The sequence below is a fragment of the Tiliqua scincoides genome, chromosome 6 (assembly GCF_035046505.1).
Source record: "Tiliqua scincoides isolate rTilSci1 chromosome 6, rTilSci1.hap2, whole genome shotgun sequence".
Taxonomy (NCBI): domain Eukaryota; kingdom Metazoa; phylum Chordata; class Lepidosauria; order Squamata; family Scincidae; genus Tiliqua; species Tiliqua scincoides.
The window spans coordinates 15,200,377-15,223,079 of record NC_089826.1 but is presented as its reverse complement, the minus strand read 5'-3'; the positions used below and the strand labels follow the sequence as shown (position 1 = coordinate 15,223,079).

General features: G+C 44.4%; 1 protein-coding gene and 1 pseudogene across 2 annotated transcripts in view; one reads left to right on the top strand and one right to left on the bottom strand.

Annotated features, from left to right (window-relative positions):
- Window positions 1-22,703, bottom strand: part of GRID2 (glutamate ionotropic receptor delta type subunit 2) — a 997,958-nt gene that overhangs the window by 826,893 nt on the left and 148,362 nt on the right. The window lies entirely within an intron of this gene.
- Window positions 5,403-5,520, top strand: LOC136656264 (5S ribosomal RNA; annotated as a pseudogene).

Sequence of the window (22,703 nt, the reverse complement as noted above, 5' to 3'; positions counted from 1 at the left end):
GCTTCTGTTTTCTATTTTTGAATCCTGGCATGTAGCTTGGTAACCGTGTGAGACACTGTAAATAAATTATGTAACTTTTTATCTATTTTCACTTCTCTTGTGAAGATTGCTTTTTTCCTAAACAGCTACAGTGATACGACAGAAGATGGAAGATAAGGTAATTTATTGGACAGGTGGGATACTGTTTCAGTTTAATAAGCGCGGAGGCAGGCAGTATCACTTTCTCTCTCATTTCATTCTTTGACCAGGTTTTAGTATCACTTTTAATTCACAGAATCCAGGTGGCAAAAACATGGTGGTGGTGGTGATGGACTGGGCTGTCTAACCCCCCTTCTGCTTATGTTTGACACAGCATGCCCTCAATGCCCTATTCTCCCTCCTCCCTCAATGCTATCAACATAGATGCTGTGCCTATTCCTTTCTACCCTATCAGTTCATACTTCCAAACACATTGGCAAATCCAAAAATGCCAGCAGACAATGTTGGCATCCTTCAGTCTCAGAAGACTATGGTATCACGCTATGAATAGTGGTTCTGGAACAGAATGTCCTCTCCAGAGTGTGAAGCCTGGGTAAAGCAGATATGCAGGATAGACTGCTTCCAATGCAGCAAATCCCCCCTCTCCAAGTCGCTGAAATGGTCCAATGAAAAGGTAGAAGCCAGTACGCTTGGTTCCAGAGGCATTGCAGGAGTTGCCAGAAAGTGACTGTGTTCAGCCATGAACTGGCTCAGGGACTCCGGCTCCAGATTTTGCCTCGAGGTTGACTCCTGAAGCCTTTTCCATAACTGGATGTAGCCACAAGGCAGTGGAGGTTTGGGATCAGAGTTTTCCTTCTCTCAGATGAGCTGCCTTCCCAGGCTGACGAGTCCCACCTACCCGGTGGCTGTTTAGTTACCTCTTACGACAAGTACAGCCAAACTGAGGGCCTATTCTTATCCCCCAGCCGCCAGCAGACAATATACCAAAAATAAGAGGGACTAATTCCCATGCCATCTGTGCCTTTGACAGATGTCTGTCTCTCACCCAGGAACTCTCTCCAGCTTGTGTTCATGTCTGCGTACCATTAAAAGTTGAAGATTCCACATTTTCAAGATGAACTAGCAAAGTTTCAGTTTGATTTCCTTGTTTCTCATAAAGAGCGAGTCCTTGTGTCACTTGGGTGCACATCTCCCAAGTAATCAATTTAAAGAATAACCTAACAAGGTTTTACTCACAGGAGTTCCAGTTAAGGAAAGGATAGACCTATACATCTGTGTCAAAGCATGGGACTATCTGTGTCAAAGCATGGGAAAGTTTCTTAGAAACACCTTTTGATCAACTTGTAGGTTCTGCACACTGGGTGACTATTGCAATTTATGGTTATATCACCCTTCGGAACATATGGTGCTCTTGGGATTGTACAAAAAATGTCTCGGTGATACTGCCAGTGTGGTTAAATTTTTGCTCTTGGAACAAAAAGAACAGGGTTTGGAAACTACTCAGGCCAGAAAGATCACTGAGCCAGTCACTCAACTGCCAGCCTAACCTAAATGAGTGAAAGCCCACAATCAAGATATAGATAATGAGAAGTTCAGAATGGTGCTGCATTTTTCATTTCTCCATGAGAACATTGCTCAGTGTCCTCTTATGAGCAATGCATTGATCTGTCTGCCTGGAATCCTTGCTTGTCTGACTCTGTTTCTATAAAACTTGAATCCAAGAATCGGATTGGAGCCTCTCACATCACGAATGGACAGCCACCAACATGCTTTCTAAACAGATTCAGAAAAAGGACTAACAAGGAATTATGGGCATAGAGATCACATCAGAGTTTGGCATTCTCTTACATAGTTAAGATATTGGTAGTTAAGAAACAGAAAACCAATTAAATTCCAGTTCAGTGAAAGTAGTTAATCAAAATATACATGGACAAAAAGACTTATTATGCTAATATATATGCCAAGGGTAAACAATGAAGCAATTATTTCTGTATTTCATCCCTTCTGGGTTTCTGGAATAATTTAAGAAAGGATACAGAATTATGACAAATACTTGATGCATCCCTTCTCTGTACAGGGCCCCCCATAAATTTTTTCGCCCAATGGAAATGGAATTGGATAACATCAGTTACAAAAATGGATCTGGAATATGTGTTGGCACCTGTGGAACTACAATATCTGCATAAGAAATTATACGAATTGCTGGAGGGATAAGGAAAACATAAATTTGGGCCACACACACTTTCCTGGAAGTAAGTGACCATTGAACAAAATGGGACTTAGGAAAATGTGTATATGAGTGCAGCCATATGCCCCGGTCCTAACCCCCTCCCCTGCTGGTGTACCTAGCCAGCTGTGGGCCTGCCAGTGGGGAGACTGCAGGGGACTTGTGTGTGCCAGCAGATCCACAAACACTCATGAGGGAAGGTAAATTTGCACAGGGGGTTGGAGGGAAGCAGGAAGAGGGTTGAATGGGGAGGGAGGGCTGAATAGGGAAGGGGTGGGCAGAACAGAGCAGTGTCCGAGGTAGAGAGCAGGGTGGATCCTTGGAGGGGGAAAGAATCAGCCTTGGAATCTTCTGCCTTGGAGGGGGAAGAATCAGCAGTGGCGCATGCCAAATTCTGAGCCTTTTTCCGGGCCTGATCCGTCTGCACAGTGAGAACATTTGAAAATAAAACCTACTTTTGCCAGCGCAAAGTGGTAGATTCAATAACACCCAGCCATTTTAAACATGTACAAAAGGTACATTGTCCAAAACAACTCACCTTAATGTTTTCAATTAAGCTTCTTTCCCTCTACAGCAGGGGTGCCCAAACCCCAGCCCGGGGGCCACTTGCGGCCCTCAGGGGCTCCCAATCAAGCCCTCAGGGAGCCCCCAGTCTCCAATGAGCCTCTGGCCCATCTGAGACTTGCTGGAGCCCATGCTGGCCTGATGACCTCTCACCTAAGCTGTGGGATGAGGGCTCCCTCCACTGCTTGCTGTTTCACATCTGTCATGCAGCAGTAAAGGCTGCCCTTTCTTTGTGTAAGGCCTTGAGTACTGCAAGACCTTCATTCTTTCATTCATATAAGTTCCATCTCTAATAAATTCATTTATGTAAATTTATTCAAATTTGAAATGTAAATTCATTCTTTTTTTCCCCCGGCCCCCGATACAGTGTCAGAGAGATGATGTGGCCCTCCTGCCAAAATGTTTGGACACCCCTGCTCTACAGTAAGAACAGGAATAGCTCCCTACGATATCTTCCGGTGTTCAAATTAATGAGGGGCTTCACCCCTTTATGTTCGATGTCTCTTGTTTTAGAAAGCTAATGGGGAAGTTATTTAAGTAAAATTGGGGACAGTTAAGGAGTTGGATTAGTGGAGTTGGTTATGGGCCCACCTCACCCCCATAATTTGAGAACCTCCGCTGTGTGGGTTTCTTTTTTCTAGCATAAAATTACTAGAACAATTGCAAAGAGAACAACAAAGATGGGGAGATGGTATCAGCCCATGTTTTCTTATTCAAAAAAAGACTTAGATAAGGAAGCACAGAAACTTCCTACATTCTGTGTGATTATACCAGAACAGAATGAGATGTATTCAGCTGTGAAGAAAATATTACCACTGTTTAAAATTTTTTTGCCATCTTTCATAATCTTAACATTCTATCATTACATTATAATTACAATGTGTCTTGCGGTGACATAGAAGCACACAGAAAGTGTCAAGACAGAGGAACAAAAGGTTGTGTCTCTCTGTCTGCTAACACAAAATGTTCAGCTGTATTATGATGGAAACCAAGATTTATAGTTACCTTAAATCATACTTAACCCAAAGAGATACATAAAGCATGCTGACTTGGCTGTTAAAGAAATGATGGCATAGTGCAGATGCAATGCCTATGAAAGGAGGTCTGGGTGATAATTCCCTGGGATAAACAATGAAAAATTGAAGGCATTGGTTTGATATTGCTGGTGGACATGACTCCCTGGCCCTCTCTTCCATGGCCCAACACTTGTTCAACTTCTCCACTTTTTTTATTTCCCCACCCACCCACCCACCATCGTGGTTGGCAACCTTCAGTCTCGAAAGACTATGGTATAAGCCTACAGCAGCCGCTATTCCCAGGTGGTCTCCCATCCAAGTACTAACCAGGCCTGATCCTGCTTAGCTTCCAAGATTAGATAAGATCAGTCATGTGCAGGATAACAGTTGCTGTACCCACCTGGGTGAATTCTCTTTTCCAAGATCTTTTTATTTCCTTATTTGCTATCTTGAAGCATCCTAGATTTTACAGTTACTCAGTGAGGATATTAGTAAAAGTCACAAAGGAAAGCTATTGAGGAGGTGCAATTATTGGCTTAAGGACCTGAAGCTTAAGCAGCGGGTGTCTCTAAACATGTACTCACATTTTAATGAGCATACATACTTCGTTGTAGAAAAACTGCAATCAACTGGGAACATTTCAAGCATTTGGACTGTCATCATCTAATTATTTCAGTAAAATGGACCAAGCAGCTGCTACTGTATACACCCTATGCAGTACAGTTGGACCTTGGTATCCGTGGGAGAACCGTTCCCAGACCCCCCCCCCTGCAGATACCAAACCTGTGGATACTGAGATCCACGGTGGGGGTGCTCGCAAAGCACATCCGGACAGACTGGAAGTCCTCTGTGGGCCCTCCAGACGTGGTTTCAGAACATGTGTTGGGTCAAATCCGCAGGTTCCAAACCCACAGATAAGGAAGACCCACAGCATACATGTGAATTATAGTATACAGTATGTGTGAATTGTAGCATAACAAATTTGACATTATAAAGCATGTGTACATTTTCTTGAGATGCTCCGTATATCATGACCCATCTAAGTCTGGTACTGTCTAGTTCTGAGATCACTGCCTGCCCTGCTAACCAAAATTATTTTGAATTGAAATGATAGGGATTGAACTAGGAGGAACTTCTGCATTTGAAACATAATAGTCAACTCAACTATGAATAGAGTTGCCAACTCTAATGGAAGCTATTCCTGGAAACATTTTTTTCCAACTTAACATAGTATCATTAACAGCCCAACCCTATCCTTCCTCCTCACCCACCAATGTAACCATGCCAAAAAGGCACATGTGGGGGAGGGGTAGATTAGAAGACTTGAGTGGGGAAAGGGGAATTATTTCCCCTTACTCCTCCATAAGCTCCTTGACTGCCAATGGGTCACCTTATTTATGATTGACTTGTTTACAAAATTTATATCCTACTTTCTCTCCCAGCCAAAGTGGTTTCCAAAAATATAAAAGAAATATATATAAATATTAAAATACAATAAAAGAATTTTTAAAAAACTTAAAAAAATTAAAAAAGCCAGAGTAAGACTAAAACTAGCAGCAAACAATAAAATGATAAAAGGCAGCACACTAAACAGCATGAAACCCTCATATTAAAAGCCCTAAAACCGGTTACCCTGCACATGCCCGATCTCATCTGATCTCGGAAGCTAAGCAGGGTCAGGCCTGGTTAGTACTTGGATGGGAGACCGCTTGGGAATACCAGGTGCTGTAGGCTTATACCATAGTCTTTCGAGACTGAAGGTTGCCAACCACCACCACCAAAACCGGAAGGTTAATGTAAAAAAAATTTCTTTAGGGCCTGCCAGAAAGCCTCTAAGCAGTTTATAAGCTAAGGGGGTCAGAATTCCATAAGACCAGTGCCACTGTGGAGAAAGTACTACTCCTTGCTGCCACCCCTCTCACCTGTATCGGTGGTGGTACCAGTATAAGGGCCCTCTCCAATGACCAGAGAGGACAGGGCAGACTGTAGACCTGTGCCAGCTCATTGCCTATCCTTGGGGCAAGTCCAAGGAGAAGAATAGAGAAGGCAGCTTCAAAAAGGACTGGATCCGACACGTGCCATTTTCACTAGCGCCAAGCCCTCCTGCTACCTCCTTGCCCCCCACATTCCTCCCTCCTCCCTGCCCAGTTTCATCCTTCCTGCCCATCACCCATCCCATGCTTATTTATCACCATAACACACACTAGTTCCAGCAGTGGGTGGGTGGGTGATTAAGTGATAGAATTGTGCTGTAAGCCAAGGAGGCTGTGTTAATATCTCCAGAATTGCTTGCAGTTGTCCTGTGGAGGTCAATGGTGATTTATAAAGACTCTACGGCAGCGTTTTTCAAACTCTCTTGGAGAGTTTGCACTGCTGTAAGTCCTTGTGGGGGCAGGGGGGGAGGCAACAGGGTGGGGGGAAGGCAGCGACACGATCCCCAGGATTGCACCACTCAGGAGGGCTGCAGGGACTGGGATGCATTCACCAGCCCCAGCAGCAGCCTGTCGGGTGTGCAGGGAGCTCTGCGCAAGCAATTGGAGGGCTCCCTAGCTTGTTATAAGTGAATGTGCAGCTTACTGCTCAAAAGTAAGCTCCACTTCCGGTTTTGCGGAGGCGAAGAGCAATCACTCCACTTTCACTTTTGACGAGCTGGGGAGCCCTGCAGATGCTCGTGCAGTGCTCCCCGCACCCCGGACAGGCTGCTGCAGGGACTGGTGAATGCATCCCAGTCCCTGCAGCCCTCCTGAGTGGCGCGATCCTGGAGATCGCATCGCTGCCTCCTCCCTGTCTCCGCTCCCCTTAAGGGGAAAGAGGCCAGGGCCTTCAGGTTGGGACGTCGCGATGCCCCAGTCTGAAAACCACTGTTTTAGATCAATAACGGAGGGTTGGCAACCCTTGTTAAAGTGACTCCAATTTATTTAGCTCCAATGTGTATGGATTCTTGTTAATTTGTTTCAGATTATATGAACAAGACCCAAAGAACTGTGAAATTAGTTCTATGAGCCCAGAGGCCTTAACAGTGCAACTGTATGCATGTCTGCTCAAAAGTAAGTCCTACTGAGTTTCATGAATTTTACTCTCAGGTCAGTGTGTATAGGACAGCAGCATTAAACTTAAATTTTTGAAACAGCAATACCCAACCTCATCCCAGTGTGCTGTTTTGAAACAAGGACATTTCAAAAGCTATCAGTAATACAGAGTGGAGGGCTATTTAGAAAAATATCAAGCACGAGCCTTACAAACACTTTAAACCCCAGCCAATGTATATACAAAACAAAAACAGCAAATTAGAAAGGAAGGAAGAATGAGAATAACACTGATCTGCTTCGGCAATATTCCAAGGTTTCATCTGCATTTGTTACTGTTATAGATTAATCCTGAATTCTGGGCACATCTGGATACCCCTGGGCAAGCATAGATGCAACCTAAAAGCGTATGAAAATATGGCTGTCGTGACAGATTTAGGGATTTGACCCAGCAGTTCTAGAACTGCCTATTTGGGACCATGGAGATTTACCTCGGGCCAAATCAAGAAATGCAGTTACTTGCGGTCACTGCAAGTCCACATGCCCAAAGAGGTGGATTTTCCTAGTTTTACTTAGGCATAACAAGATATGTCCATATTTGGGGTCTGGTCTGTCACATATACATTTTAGGTCAGTCACAAACCTACTATACAGGGGCTGTTTGTTCTAGTGGAGTATCAGAATCATTAGATGCTGAATTTGGTTTATATTTCCACTCTGTTTAAAAATAAAGTTAGAAATAACATTTCTGCTCAGAAATCAGAAAAACAACTTGGTTTTTTCCCCATAAGTGGTATGTTTGGATGTTATCTATATAAAAGCAAATTTGTAGTATTCAAAACTATGAGGGCTATACTCTATTTCAAGGATTTGAGGACAATGGATGGCAAAGATGATGCACACAGCTTGATACTATCAACAAGCGTCCACTTGATACAATCCACTGTTGTCCTATAGCTTTTTCTTTAATGGCTCACTAGTTTCCATTGGCCTACCCGGGGGTGCAATGGTTGCAAATTCCCCAGGCAGCATGCTAGTTGAGGCAATGGTGCAACGTCATCCACTCTCATGCACTGCAGCTCTCCTGCGTCTTTTTTTGCCTTTTTAAAAAAGGGATAGAGGCGGGTGGTTTTTTCCTCTCTGTCCACTGCAACATTTAGCAAAGCAAAATGTAGGATACAACTTCATCACCCTGAAAGTTTCTCTAGCCCTGCTCTACTTCATTGGCTACCAACAGAGGAGTTTGATCAAAACTTGCAACATGATTATGTCACATCACCAATATTATTTATGGGATTTGATTCCACCGTTCACTACCAAGCCACTTCAAGGCACCTCACAGCAATAATATGCCATAAAATACAACATGACAACAATAAATCACAGATACAAAAGCATCAGACTAGCTTATAAAAGCAGCCAAGAGTAGGTAGTCCTACAGTCCCATTGCTCGGGTAGATCTGCAAGATTGCACCAGTGTCAGCCCAATCCTAACTAATTCCCTGTGCGGTGATGCAGTGCAGCCAATAATAATAATAATACAGGTATTTATATACCACCTTTCTTGGTCTTTATTCAAGACTTTATTCAAGGCGGTTTACATAGGCAGGCTATTTAAATCCCCGTAGGGATTTTTACAATTGAAAGAAGGTTCTATCTTTCAAGAACCACAACATTCAGATGTTTCTTTTCTGATCTGGTTTCACATTCTGGCCTCCATCCTCCCACGCTCAGAGCAGATGGAATAACTCTGCTCAGCTTGTCAGCTGCTTCAAGGTCGCACGGTGCCGGTGGCCTTGAACTGGCGACCTTGTGGATGTTATCTTCAGGCAAAGGGAGGCTCTACCCTCTAGACCAGACCTCCTGCCAACACAGCTTTCATTGTATCCCTCAGGGGAGTTTTGGGTGACTTGGAGAATTGACTTCTGTCTGGTACTTAAAAGATGGCAACAGATGAACCTACAGAGAACAGAGAGAGAGAGAGAGAGAGAGAGCGTGCGCACACTCTCATGTGCTACCACAAAAGGGGTCCCTACTTGGTCACAGTCCACTTGATATTTGAAGATGCTGGCATCCAGAGAAGAATATCTGAAGAAGATCCTAATCGGTAAACAGCTCTGCATAGACATTAACAGTTCTCTATGGCCCAATCTTAACTAAGATTGGCTGACACAGGGGGCTTTTGGCTACTGCCAGTGACCATTTTGCAAACCCCACCATAAGAGGTGGTGGCACTGCAGCCTCGCTACTGGGGACTGCTGTCTCTGCTGGAAACTGTAAGCCAGTGGTGGGGGCAGAATGTGGATAGGGAAGGGGAGAAATGGGGAGAGTCGGATTGGATTGGAAAGGGTGGAATGGTGGCCAGAATGGGGCAGATATTAACAGCAATGACTTGCACTGATATTCTTGTCCTGTTTTTCCCCCATTTTCTCTCCCTTACTCACCTTGGACCCAGCAAAGTAGCTGGTGCAGATTCAAGGTGACCCACTGGGGGAATGGAGGCTTACAGGCAGAATAACTATTCCCTTACTTGGAGAAGATCTCCATGATTACCCACACACAGGATGCAGCATAAGTTCCAGGTGGCATGGCGGGGGTAGTAGCTTTAGTTAGGATTGGGCTGCCCAATAACTAGATCTCAGGGCATTTATAATACAATCCTATCTTATCTTCTCCTCCCTTCCCACTAGTGCAGCTGACTAAAAATGGATCCACTGTATCCAGCAGGGGATGGTGGATCAGGAGTCTTCAGCAGGGAAAGGGGATTAAAATTCCCTTACCCCTCCATAAGACTCCCAATTCGCAATAGGCCTCCTTGGACCCGCACTAGCAATTTTACTAGTGCTAATTCAAGGACAGAAAGGAGGGGAGGCCGCTGTTGGGGTGACTGGATCCAGCACGTGCAATCAGCACCAGATCCATCCCCTCCCACAGCCTCTCCACCCCATTCCTCCACCCACCACCCAGTTTTGTCCCCTCCCTGTCTGCTCCACCCTCCCTAATCACTCCCGCTGACTTACATGCTATCGGTTCAACTTTGTGGGCAGGATGGCTCTCGCTGTTGGCACCGATGCAGTGCGCAATTTTGTGCACTGCCAGAGCACCTTATACGGCTGCAACTGACTTCTTCATGGCAGTCAGTGCCAACAGAACACAGGTTCTGCTGCTGCTCGGCCCCAATAGGATGGGGCCATTTTTGCTTTACAGAAAAGGAAAAGCTGAGCCTGGAAACAGAGTCAGCGCAGATCTTCTAACATTGAAAAACGTTTTTTCTCCCCCAGTGCTCATTTTGCCATACTAAAATGTATGTACAGAGAAGAGAATGTGTGACTACTGCTTTTGGCAGCCATCCCACATCAGGTAGAGCATGACATTAGTTAGGGCAAGACTTGAGACAGCTGGGTTGTTTTATGAAACTGCTCCTTGCACCATACAGACACTTCAGCAGTGGGGCATCTCATCCCTTCCTGCCCTCAGCTTGTGGCAAATAATAGCCCAGCAGAGATGACTTCATTTGCAAGGCAGCTGATGCATGGCGTGGATGTGGTTTAATGCCTGACGGATCCTGCCTGGTTTTGTAATGGAACTCAGGCAGGTTTTTTCAACCCAATGATCACAATCCCTCTCCTGCTTTTTCCCAGTGTCTGTTATTTGGTTTTATAATTTATTGGATTGACTTTTAAGTCATGTACGTAGTGTAGAGAGCTTTCTATTCCTTTTAATAAATCTTCTGCAAAGCTTTCCAAACAGGCTCTCATCCACACAGCTTCCGGCATTATAAACTTCACCCTTACCTGTTTGAGCGAAGTCAAGAGTATTATACCAGAATCTAAAATGTATTTGGGCTTTTGTGTCTTTTGCAAATATTAATTTGATGGGTCTGCAGTTTCCTAGATGGGGTTTATATATGGTTCTCTTCCCCTTCTCCTCTACTTTCAAAACAGTACAAAACTATTTGTTCTTTTGGGCTCATGCCCAAACCAGACTGTCAGAACTGCTCATTTTTCTACGCCTGCCAAATCAGCCCTGGATTTCCTTAATCCTGAAGGCTTACTGGCTTGAAGTTGTTCTACCTTTTTTTATGATTATTATTACCTCCACCTCAGTGATCTTGATTTAGGATACAAAGTCATAAATGTTCTCACTTGTAAATGTATTTGAAAATATTCATTTAATGCTCGAACTGTTTTAGTATCTTGGGCGACTATATTACTTGCTATAATCCATAGCACTGTAACTTCCTTCTTCCCTGACCTCTTTTGTTTGTGGCATTACTGAAGGGGGGGGGAGAGAACCATTTCTATTGCTTTTCCTCTGGATTCAAGATTGTTGTCGCTTTGTTTTTAAATAGAAAGTCAATATTAATGCCTTTTTGGCATTTGTCAGCTGTTGTTGAAGCTATGTGCAATATCTTCTTCCTTTGAAATCCTTTCCTTATTGATTCTCTTATATATACAGCATGAATGGCATGGTTCCTTTCTCTCCCACTCACGTTTTAAACTTCTGTTTCTCACTTTTTATCCAGGCAAATAAATTCTGGTTCCACTATTTTTAAGGTCTGCTTGTACGTTTTAATGACATTTAAATATTTCTCTTACTTTCCTCTTTCTTGCCTAGATATAGCAGAGGCTGAATACATGTCCTGCTCACTTAGACTGCTACTGTCACTTACCAGATAAAATTCATCTCTTAGGGCCTCTACTTACATTACACTTTCAAATAAAAATTCTTAGATTGTCACCTGAATGTGACATGGATGTTTGAGAACAGATGAATGCTAAGTATAGATAAGGTAAGGGTGTTTTTTTTAAGACTGTGACAACTTTGGGGAGAGGGAACAATTTATTGATTTATTTTGCTATGTAAACAGCTGTGTAAATCTAATTTACATTGCTCATATACACATCAACCTTTTTAAAGCTAACTTTATTTTATGGTAGTAGCAGGGTCATTTACAGTGCAGTCCTTTGCATGTCTACTCATAAGTAAGCCCTAATGTGCTCAAAGGGACTTTCTCCCAGGACAGCATGCATAGTATTGCAGCCTTAGCTGATCAAAGTATTGGACTGTGAGGCAACACGCATAGCAAACAACTAAGCATCTATTCAAACAAAGTCTAGTTTCCAACTCTAGTGGAAACTGTTTCCATAAGACTCAAATGGCTTCTGTCTAAAACGTACCTTGAACAAAATTGGACGAGAAATATCCACAGCATGGTGAGTAAAGGAGCTGTATTAATTACATCCTCTTACAAATACATACTAGCCTTGTTGGCAGGAAACAGGCCATGCTCAAGAACACATAAAACTGGATTCCTCACTGCAAACCCTAGATAAATTCCTTCCGTTCTGCCTCTTTTCAAAGCAAATCTTGAAAGAGAAGTTCTTCTCCCCTCCAGGGTTTTTCTTAAAGAATTGGTTTTTAATCTGTATTAACTCTGCCTAATGTGATAACCATGGACTCATCCCAAGTGCTATCACATATGGCAAGACATCCTCTGGTCTTCCCCATAAGCCAGAGAACCACATAAGTAACCTGCACACCCAGGGTGTTTTGGGAGGTGTCCCCCCCCCCATTATACTGCATGACAAACATTAAAGAAATAGGCTCTCTGCCTATTTCTTTAATGTTTGTCATGCAGTATAATGGGGGGGGCACCTCCCAAAACGCCCTGGGCGTGCAGGTTACTTATGTGGTTCTCTGGCTTATGGAAAGGGAAACCACCCCAGATTTCAACAGTGTGTGCAGGACCAAGATATATAGGCTTCCTAAGGTGCATTAAAGATTACACTGCAACATCACCAGCTTACAGTACAGTACAATTGGCAACCTTCAGTCTTGAAAGACTATGGTATCACGCTCTGAATGGTGGTTCTGGAACAGCATCTAGTGTGGCTGAAAAGGCCGATTCGGGAGTGACAATCCCTTCCACACTGGGAGCAAGTGCAGTCTGTCCCTGGTCTGTCTCCCTGGCTATGGGCCTTCCTTCTTTGCCTCTTTGCCTCAGTCTGTTGGCCAAGTGTCTCTTCAAACTGGGAAAGGCCATGCTGCACAGCCTGCCTCCAAGAAGGCCGCTCAGAGGCCAGGGTTTCCCACCTGGAGGTCCACTCCTAAGGCCTTCAGATCCCTCTTGCAGATGTCCTTGTACCGCAGCTGTGGTCTACCAGCTTAGTGTACTGTATATTAAGTACAGTCTTGTGGTTCATTTCTATACCTTACAATAAAAAGCAAGGTCATGCCTCACTGTGAACCTCTCATAGGAAAAATCACTGATGCTAGATGCCAACATAATCCATGCTATATAGTAATGTTTCTACCATGAATTCCATGAAGTGGTTTTCCATCATGCTTTTTACTCAACTCAACTCATGCTTTTTACTGTTTTGGAGGTTTGGGGAGCAATGCAGAGGTGTCTGTGGGGCTGCACCCCCCAGAGGCCTGCACTCCCTTAGGTAACTTAAAAGAAACCCTTTCCCCTCAGTAGCAGTGCACATTGTTGCCTTCCCCCCTCCCCTTAAAAGGGTAGCGACACGTGCTTCTCTGGCTGGTGGGTCACAACCCACCAGTTTGGGAACCGCTGGTTTAGTCTGATCCTGTGCTGTACTGAGTAAGACAAAGAGAGTGTAGGATTGTATGCAAGTCCACTATTAAGTCATGACTTAATAAGTCATGCATGCACTCATAAAGACATTGGAGAGATTGTAATGGTGCAGCAACTCAGGACAACACAATTCTGCTTGCCCAAAGACATTGCATAAGGTGTTATACAAAGCCAATGTGAGTGGAGTGGCTTAGGAAGGGCTAAAGAGCAACATTATTAAGAATATACAGGTTGGGACTAATTATTCACTTGGGTTCCAAGCACTCACCTGGATGGCCAGAAAAATAAATGCAGTGAATATTTCCCCACAAGCAATGGATGAAATTCTGCATCAAATGGTATATAACATGATGGTATTATTCCTAAAAGCCACGATTTCCAGAATTTTGGTCACTAGGGCATTCCCCCCCCCCCAATGCCTCATTGGCCTGTGGTTCTCACTGTGGTTAAGGCAGTGGTTCTCAAACTTTTAACACTGGGACCCACTTTTTAGAATGACAATCTGTCCAGGTCCCACTGGAAGTGATGTCATGGCTGGAAGTGACATCATCAAGCAAAATAAAATTATAAATAATTAAATAAAAGAAAAACAGACAACTAAGTGGAAGCCAGCCCTGTTTCACCAAGTGAATTTTCTCTGTAGCCTGCGTGCAATAACAAACCCCCCCCCCACACACACACATACAGAGATAAAGCAGGGCAGATTTCAGCCCTCCCCAGTGCCCACCTTACCAGCTCAAGCCTCTGGTTTATTCTTGGGGGGGGGGGCAGCTGCCTTCTGGAGCATTTGTTGTGCTCCACTTTCATCAGATCGGGACCATGCAGCTAGCCTTGCATTCCCCTTTGCCTGACTTGACCAGGAGCCAAGGCACATTTGCTTATTCATGAGTAAACGTGACCATGTGGCTTCCTTTCACTTTCCATAGGGCTCAATACATTCGCCTGCTTGGAGGGAGGGACTTCCTTCTTGGGTGTTTTTTGGAGGCTGCTTTCATTGGATAGGAACCATTCTGGTGTCATTGGATTCCTCTCAGCCTGCCCTTTCCGATGAACTATGGCACATTTGCCTACTCACGAGTAAACACGCAATATGGCTCAGTTTCATTTTCCATAGGATTCCATGTGTTTTTGGTTTCCGGTTTTTTGGCCATAACTTTTGATGGAAAGGAAATATTTCAATCTGGTTTTTTGCATTGCATTCCACTGGAATTTCCACATCCAATGGTATGGATCAAAATGGTCTGATTTGATGGAGCCGGAGCGCAACAAATGCTCTAGAAGGCAGCCCCCCCCCCCCCCCACTAAAAAGGACAAAAAAAGAGGCTTGAACTGGTAAAGGGAAAGTTTTCTATTTTGCACTTGCAAAGCCAGGTGGGTCTTTATCTTGATGTGCTTGAAATAGAAGAACTTTAAACTGGGCACTGGGGAGGGCTGGAAATCTCACTGATTCTTTTTTTTGGGGTGGGGTTGTTATTGCAGGCAGACTACAGAGTAAGCTCCATTGACCACTATGGGACTTACTTCTGAGTAGACATGCCTAGGCTTGAGCTCACAGGCTGCAATTCTACCCACATGTTCCTGACAGTAAGCCCCATTGCCCACTATGGGACTTAGTTCAGAGTAGATTCACTTGGTGGAACAGGACTGGCTCCCCCTTATTTAATTATTTCTTTTATTTTAATTTAATTATTTATAATTTATTTTAATTTGCTTGATGATGTTACTTTCGGCCATGACATCACTTCCAATGGGTCCTGGACAGATTGTCATTCTAAAAAGTGGGTCCCAGTGCTAAAAGTTTGAGAACTGCTGCAATAAGGTGTTAGTAAGTTGACATGGATGTGTGTGTGTGTGTGTGTGTGTGAGTGTGTGTGTGTGTGACTACAAGTTTTCAAAATCACTAAAATCAGAATTTGGAGGAATAATACCATCATGTTATATATCAATCAATGCGTAATTTCATGCAGAATGCAATGAAACAAACCACATTGAAATATCTGTGTTTGAACAAAAGGTACAGCCAAAAAACCAGTGGGGGCGGGGCGATTGTACATCACCACGCCCACCACCTGCGGCGTTGCCCCGCCCACTGCATGGGGTGACGCGCAGGCCTCCTGCACCGGGTGACGCAAATCCTAGTGACGCCACTGAACACACATAAAACGGAACATACTAGTCCTCTACAGCAGCCACTGGACAAGCCTGTCTGCTACTTTCTCCATTTACTATATCTGTATTGTCACGCAATGATGAAGCTTGGTTTAGAAGGCATTGAAGATGCAGATTTTTTTTTAGATTGCCTATGGCAGTGACAGGCATGTCAGAGTCACCATGCAAGACATTCTTATTATATTTCCTGGCTGCCCAAAGCAAAAGGAGACAATTCCATCAAATCCCATGTTTTTCTTCTTGTGCTTGAGTTGGCAAGCACGGCCTTTTGTTTTGCTTTTGAACTTTCCTGCCTATTAATAAGTGAATAATTCAATAAAAAGCTAAGAATTTTGCTCAGTTGGGAAAAAGACACAATCACCTTTAGGCACTGATTAGTCTGTGGAAAAAAAGGTAGATGAAAATATGAACACTCTGCAGTACTATAAAGGTACAGAAAGTCAGGTCTGTAATTGAAGGTGCTCTGCTGTGTTATGGTGGTTGCTGCTGGCAACAGCAACAATATCACGTTATTGATTTCATATTAATCTGCTCTGTTTTGGCCCTAGGTATTTCTGAACTTGATCTTTATTTGCTGCACACTTAGTATTTATATTTCTTTATCTTTAAACTGATCCTCAGAATGTTTGAGTATCTGTCCCTGCAAAATCACAACACAAGAAATTTCAAAGATATTCTCATGCACTTCCAACTGCATGAGCAGCATTATTTGGGTTTGGTTTCCTTTGCACAATGGCAATATTTATTTAATTTGCAAAAAGAAGCTGTGCCTTGTTAGCCACTGGGGATAATATCCTCGTTATCCCTAGTGGATAAAAAAAATTAGTGCATACCAAATCAGTGGAAAAATCGTTTTAAAGACCCATTTCCAGTTTTCTTGCTCCTCTATTGTTGCCCCAGAATGCATTGGTATAGATGCTATGCTGCATTCAGCCACTAGATGGGGTGAATAATGGCATCTAATAGAATGGAATTATTATTTAACAGCGCAAAGGTAGGAAATTTGATTTTGGTGCTCTTTTTCCTTGTTATAAGACATTTAAAGGTGGATGCTGGTATCAGTGACGAGTCAAATCAGTGGATACCAAATCAGTGTATACTGTATCCACTGTATCCCACCTGTATACAAGCAAGGCAAACTGCAGAAACCCTCCAGCAGATCTCCAAAGAGAGGCCCTGCACCTCTAACAGCCCAACCCTCCTGGTGTCATATAGGGCCAGAACAAGCATTCCAGTAAGGCACTTTCCGGCTGTTTCAAAAGGCAACATGCCAGAGGATGTGGCCTGACTTCCATTGCTGCAAGCAGCAGCCCTACATGCCAATAGACTTCATTGCCATACAGAGAGTTAGTTAGGATTGGACTTCCCAATACCTTCAGCCAACTCACAGCAATTCTGTTCCAAACACCGAGAAAATATGCCCAGGTATTAGAAAACTGTCATCCAACACCTGGCTCCCTATACATTCAGTAGCTGATTACGCTGGGTTACTAGATCAATTAACAAATGGTCAGCTTCACTGTAACAGTAATAGTACTTACAACACAAGATGCTAATAATTGGAACACCACTCAGATCCTAAAACATGTTATCTACTTATGGGCAGTGATGAAACTTAGAACTTGAACATTTTATATCCTTTTCAGTCAGAGTCAGTATGACTGGCTTCTAGGTACCAAATTCTCAGACTAGAACAGTTTGGCAAAATGTTCACTTCTATCATCTGAGAAGCCCAAAAAACTGAATGAATTCTTTAATTTGGGTGGGGTTTTTTTTTGGCAGGGTATGCCTTGAAAGTTGCACGTTGGAAATGGCAAGATCAACTGTTGCCAGAAACACGGCAAGGGGGTTGAGTAGATTAGGCCAGTGGTGCTCAAAAGTAGTGGGTCATGACCCACCATAGGAACAAAAACCAGGTCATTTCCCCTTAAGGGGAGTGATCCAATAATGGGTGCCCTGTGGTGCCGTAGCAATTGCAGCGCCACGAGCACCCAGAGGCTTGCCAACCCACCTGAGGGACTCTGCCAGCCTTGGAGAGGGTGCAGGAGGCCCGAAGCCCCCTCTGTGGGTCTCCCTCAAGCTTCATTTTGCTCCAATCTGGAGGTTGGAGCGACTAGTGGAAGTAAACTTCCACTTACTTACTTCGGAAGTAAACCAGAAGTTGCTCTGACCTTCAGAACGGAGCAAAACGAAGCTTGGGGGAGATTCACAGAGGGGGCTGCAGGCCTCCCGGACCCTCTCCAAGGCCAGCAGTCCCCCTCAGGCAGGCTGGAAAGCCTCTGGGTGCCTGTGGTACCGCAATTGCTACGGTGTCATTGGGGCAGATCCCCCCTCCAAGTCCCTGTCCCTACAACCACTTACAAGCAGTTCTCGGACTCCCAGTGAGTTTCAGAACCACTGGATTAGGCTATTCTGAAAGTCAGTTTCGTTTAACCTCAAGGTTTTCAAAATCCTCAGATTAGATGTGTTTCACAGCACTAGATTCCCAACAGCTTTGTATCTTTTATTCATTGGGCTTCTTCCATTTAGCTAACCAGCTGAAAAGAGCGAGGTTGAAAAACAGATGAAATTGCCCCAACCCCAGTTTTAACCTCCATAATCTGTGGTACCTTTGCAGAAACAAGGCGTTTTTATCCCCCTCTGCTGAAACAGGAGACATTGATTGATGGAGAACTTCCTCAAGAACCAACAGCATACCTCTTAGCTGCTCCCCTGAGGAAATTTTACTTTGGCCCTGTGAGCCTTTGAAAGTCTCTACCCAATAGAATATATCGCTTGAATTAACATACTTCAATCTCAGGCTCTGTGACTTGTTCGCAACCGCTTGTGCAGTATGCCAACCCAATATTGCATTGATGTGTACAGCAATAGGCATAAACACCCTGTGAGAATATTTTGGTATTTAAATATTATTCGGAGAACAACCAGAGAGAAGGTGGCTGGGAAAGGAATGCAGGAAGAATACCAACAGTCCTCACTGACTTCTGATTGACTGTTAAAGAATATTGTACTCATGAGGAAAAACAAGCTTCCGACACTTAACGGGTCAGCTCACCACTAAACCATCCAGTGAGGTGCACAATGGGCTCTGTTGGACCTATGACTAGCAAGTGATTTGCCATTCTTCACAACATTCAATCATCTGACATTAGCATGATATACAGCCACAAGGTATGCTGAACATCCAGGAATGGCACTTCAGACCACCTCTGAGAGAACAATGAGAATAAATAATGAGAATAAAGTCTCACTTGTTTATCACTATGTAATTATTAAAAATATATATAACCACCATCTTAAAGAAGATAGCCAACAATTCGTCATAAAACAAAACATACAAAAAACCTTAGTGCAACTAACCCAAAATTCAGGTATATGAAATAGTTGCATGTTCTTCCCCAATTCACCCTGACACCACTTCTCTCCCCTTCTTTCGTTGGTTCAGTTGTGTCTATTTCTATATTACGAAGGGGAAGGGAACTGGCCTTTCATTGGCTGTAAAGTGTCATGTACATCAGTGGTGCTAAGAGACACTATTAATGTTCCCCCACCAATCGTCTACAAAAGTAGCTGCACAATGGACAGGCAAGGAGAAGTCAGGTGGGCCTCCCTTGGGATAGTGTTACACAGCCGTAGTGTAGTCACACAGAAAGTCCTATATTGGCAGCCCAATCCTACTGGGTTGGAACATTTGTTCCACCAGCATAAACTGATTTAATGGAAGTTGTGATACACATTTCGGCAGTGCATGGAGTCATGTGCTGCCAGAGTGCCAGCAGAGAGGCCAGAGCCTCCTTGCCCATGCCAATGGACCAGAGAGGGAGTGCCAACACAGGTAGGATGGCAGGGAGAGCAGGATGGGGCTGGGGGAGGGTGGGGAAGAGTGGAATGGGGGTGGGCAGAACAAGGAGGCAACAGGGAGGGGGGGCGCCAACCCCCAGGATTCAGTTAGCACTGCATTAGAGCACTGCTGCATTGCCACATGGGGGTTAGGCAGAATTGAGCCATGTAGGATTGGGCCTCAAGGAGGGGCAAGCATAAAAAAGAACCTCTCATTCTGATCTAGGTTTTGGGGTAGGTATATTCAGGGGGATAGTGCCTAAAATCATTTCACTTAATAATGTAGAGCAGGGGTGTCCAAACGTTTTGGCAAGAGGGCCGCATCATATATCTGGCACAGTGTTAAAGGCCGGGAAAATAAATTAATGAAATTTATTTAAATTTAAAATTTAAATAAATTCAAAGACTTCTAATATCTTTTCCAAGCAGAAAAGGGAGACCCAGAGTGAAGCCATACTGCCCACCCCACTAGAGAGCGCCAAAAAAAAAAAAAAAGAAAGTAGATACATTTGAGAGAAATAAAGCATCAAGGCAGCAGGCACTTACATATTGTACGATGTGGAGGGCTCTCTCCTGCTCAGCCCTCAGCCTCTCTACAAGGGGATGCAAAGCAGCATCAGCCATGAAGACCGTGAAGCAGCAGTGGCCATGTTGTTTGGGTCACTGGCAGCAACCCCAGCGGAGGGCTTGCTAGTGGCGGCTGCGTGGGCACAATGAGCAGCTGCAGTGAAGAGTGGCCGCAGTGGAGAGCTCTCTTCTGCTGCCCTTGCCAGGCTCGCTTTGCGCATGGTCTTTTATAGGCCTTGAGCTACCACGAAACCCAGAGGTCCCACGATAGCTCAAGGCCGATAAAAGGCCTTGCGCAATCTTGGCCTTCAAATCGTGTCAGGCAGTCGCAGGCCAGCGCAAGCTCCACCAAGTCTCTGGTGGGCCAGAGTCTTGCTGCGGGCCAGATTGGGAGCCCCCAAGGGCCACTAATGGCCCACGGGCAGGGGTTTGGGCACTGCTGATGTAGAGGCTAACAGTGCAATCTTCTGCCTGTCTAAACAGAGTGGATTTAATCCTAGATAAATGTATAGGACTGCAGCTTAAGGGACCAAACACGTCACTTCCTCTTCCCCCTAATTACTTTTCACATGATTAAAATTAATAACCTGACTCAAAAGCCCTTCACAACAAAAGCCCAATATTCAAAGAATTCAACAGAGCCACCTACACAAAACCAGCAACCCCTTAATACGCTGTCAATCTTCTCTTCTAAGGGATTTTCTTCCTTTTTTCTCATATAGGCAAGCAGTCAGTTGAAGATGCCTCAAACTGGCAGGAGCAACATATCTGAAAATCACTAACTGATGTTTCATGGTTTCCCAATGCTAGCTTGATAAAATCTCCAATAGTTCATCCCACATTGTTCAGTGCAAAGAGGAATGGAGGGAGAGTCTATTTGCAACTAACTGGAACATTCCAATGCAATTCTAAATGGAAATTAAGCTGAACTTTGGAGGGATACCAACATTACAATTGTCTTTCTCTCTCTCTCATGTATGGCAATTGCTGATTTGCAAGCTGCTGGAAACTATAAAATGGAAAGGAAATGCAAGTATCTTCACTTCACTTTCTGAAATAAGAAATTCAGGGAACCACAGAGGCAGAAAAATAGGGCAGTCCTCCTCTTCCAAATCATGACCAGATATGATTATTGTCCTTGACTTATGCCAGCTGCTTGACCTCAAACTCCTTGTACCAGTGAACCACAAATGAAAACTACACCAAAGGATGGTTGACACTGAAATTTCACAGAAGTGACGCTGGAAGCAAATTTCAAAGTTCTTGTGAAGGAGAAACATCTGAAAATTTTCAAGGAAAACCAAATATGATCCTATAAGACAAATACAATTTCTCAGGGTGGAGGTGGTTAAGCAATCTCTTAAGCATCAAATCAATACCTTTGTGAGGAGTGAATAGGTGGGGGGTGGATATGTGTGGGAAACATGAATGTCAAACAGAATCCTATGCTCTTTCAGGAATCAAACACTCACGAATACTATGGTATTCTATACAATATTTTATTTGAGAGATTTACCTAACCCATGTGGAAGCAAATGCCCAAGGTGGCAAACAAACTCCATTATAAATATCCAGTGTATCACAACGATAAGTAAAAAACATCAAAACAAAGCATTAAAATATTGAGGGAGCAATCCTAACCGGCAGTAAGCCGCATCAGCGCATTCAGATGTGCCGACGTGCAGACGGAGGCAGAAGCCTCTGCCGTGGCTCCCATACCGCTACTTGTGTTGGCGCAAGCCCACCGACACAAGCAGTAAAGGTAGGCGTGGGGGGGGGCGTGGGGCGGCAGGAGGGGGAGTTACTGGGCAGGGGGAGGGCAGGCCCGGGGGTGGGTGCGTAGGGAGCTGGGGGCGGGGCTGGGACCCAGCGGTCACTTCCCGGGGCGGTCACTTCCCGGGGCGGTCACTTCCCGGGGCGAGTGAAGCGGGTTCAAGCTGCTCCGCTCTCCTTGGACTTGCACCACCTCCAGAGATGGCGCAGGACCAAGGAGACCCATGGGGTGCTCAGCCCTTACCCACGGGTAAGGGGAAGAGTTTCCCTTGCCTGTGGCTGAGCCGCTGCTCACTGCAAACCCGCGTTGGATGCCGTGCAAGCTTCCTGGCTTGCCTGCTCCAGCGTGGGTTTGGATTACACCCTGATTTTAACATTAAATGCTAAAACATTAAAACAAAGCAAGAAACCCAACATTCATCATCAAGCCATTGGGGTGGGGGAACGACAATCCAGGAAAGCAGTTAAGTGCAAAAAGCAAATACCCACTCAGCAACCAAATGCCAGATGAGACAGATCTGTTTTGAAAAGCCATGAGGGAAGGAGTAGTTCTCAATTTCTCTGGAAGGGAATTCCATAGTTGTGGCACCACTACAAAGAAGGTTTGCCCCGAAGCTGCAACCCCCCTCACTTGGGATAGAAGTGGCAGCTGGAGGAGAGCCGCCTCAGATGACCTAACAGTAGGCTGGAATATACAGGAGAAGGCAGTCCTTCAGATAGCCTGGACCCAAATCATGAAGGGCCTTAAAGGTCAGCACCAGCATCTTGAACTGGGAATGTAAACAAATGGGCAGCCAGTATAGCTGCTGAAGCAGTGATCTGGCAGAATCAATGTGACTGACCCCTAAAAAAAACCCAGGCCACTGCATTCTGCACTAATTGCAGCTTACAAACTGTTCTTGAGGGTAGCCCCATGTACAGTACATTACAGTATTACAGTC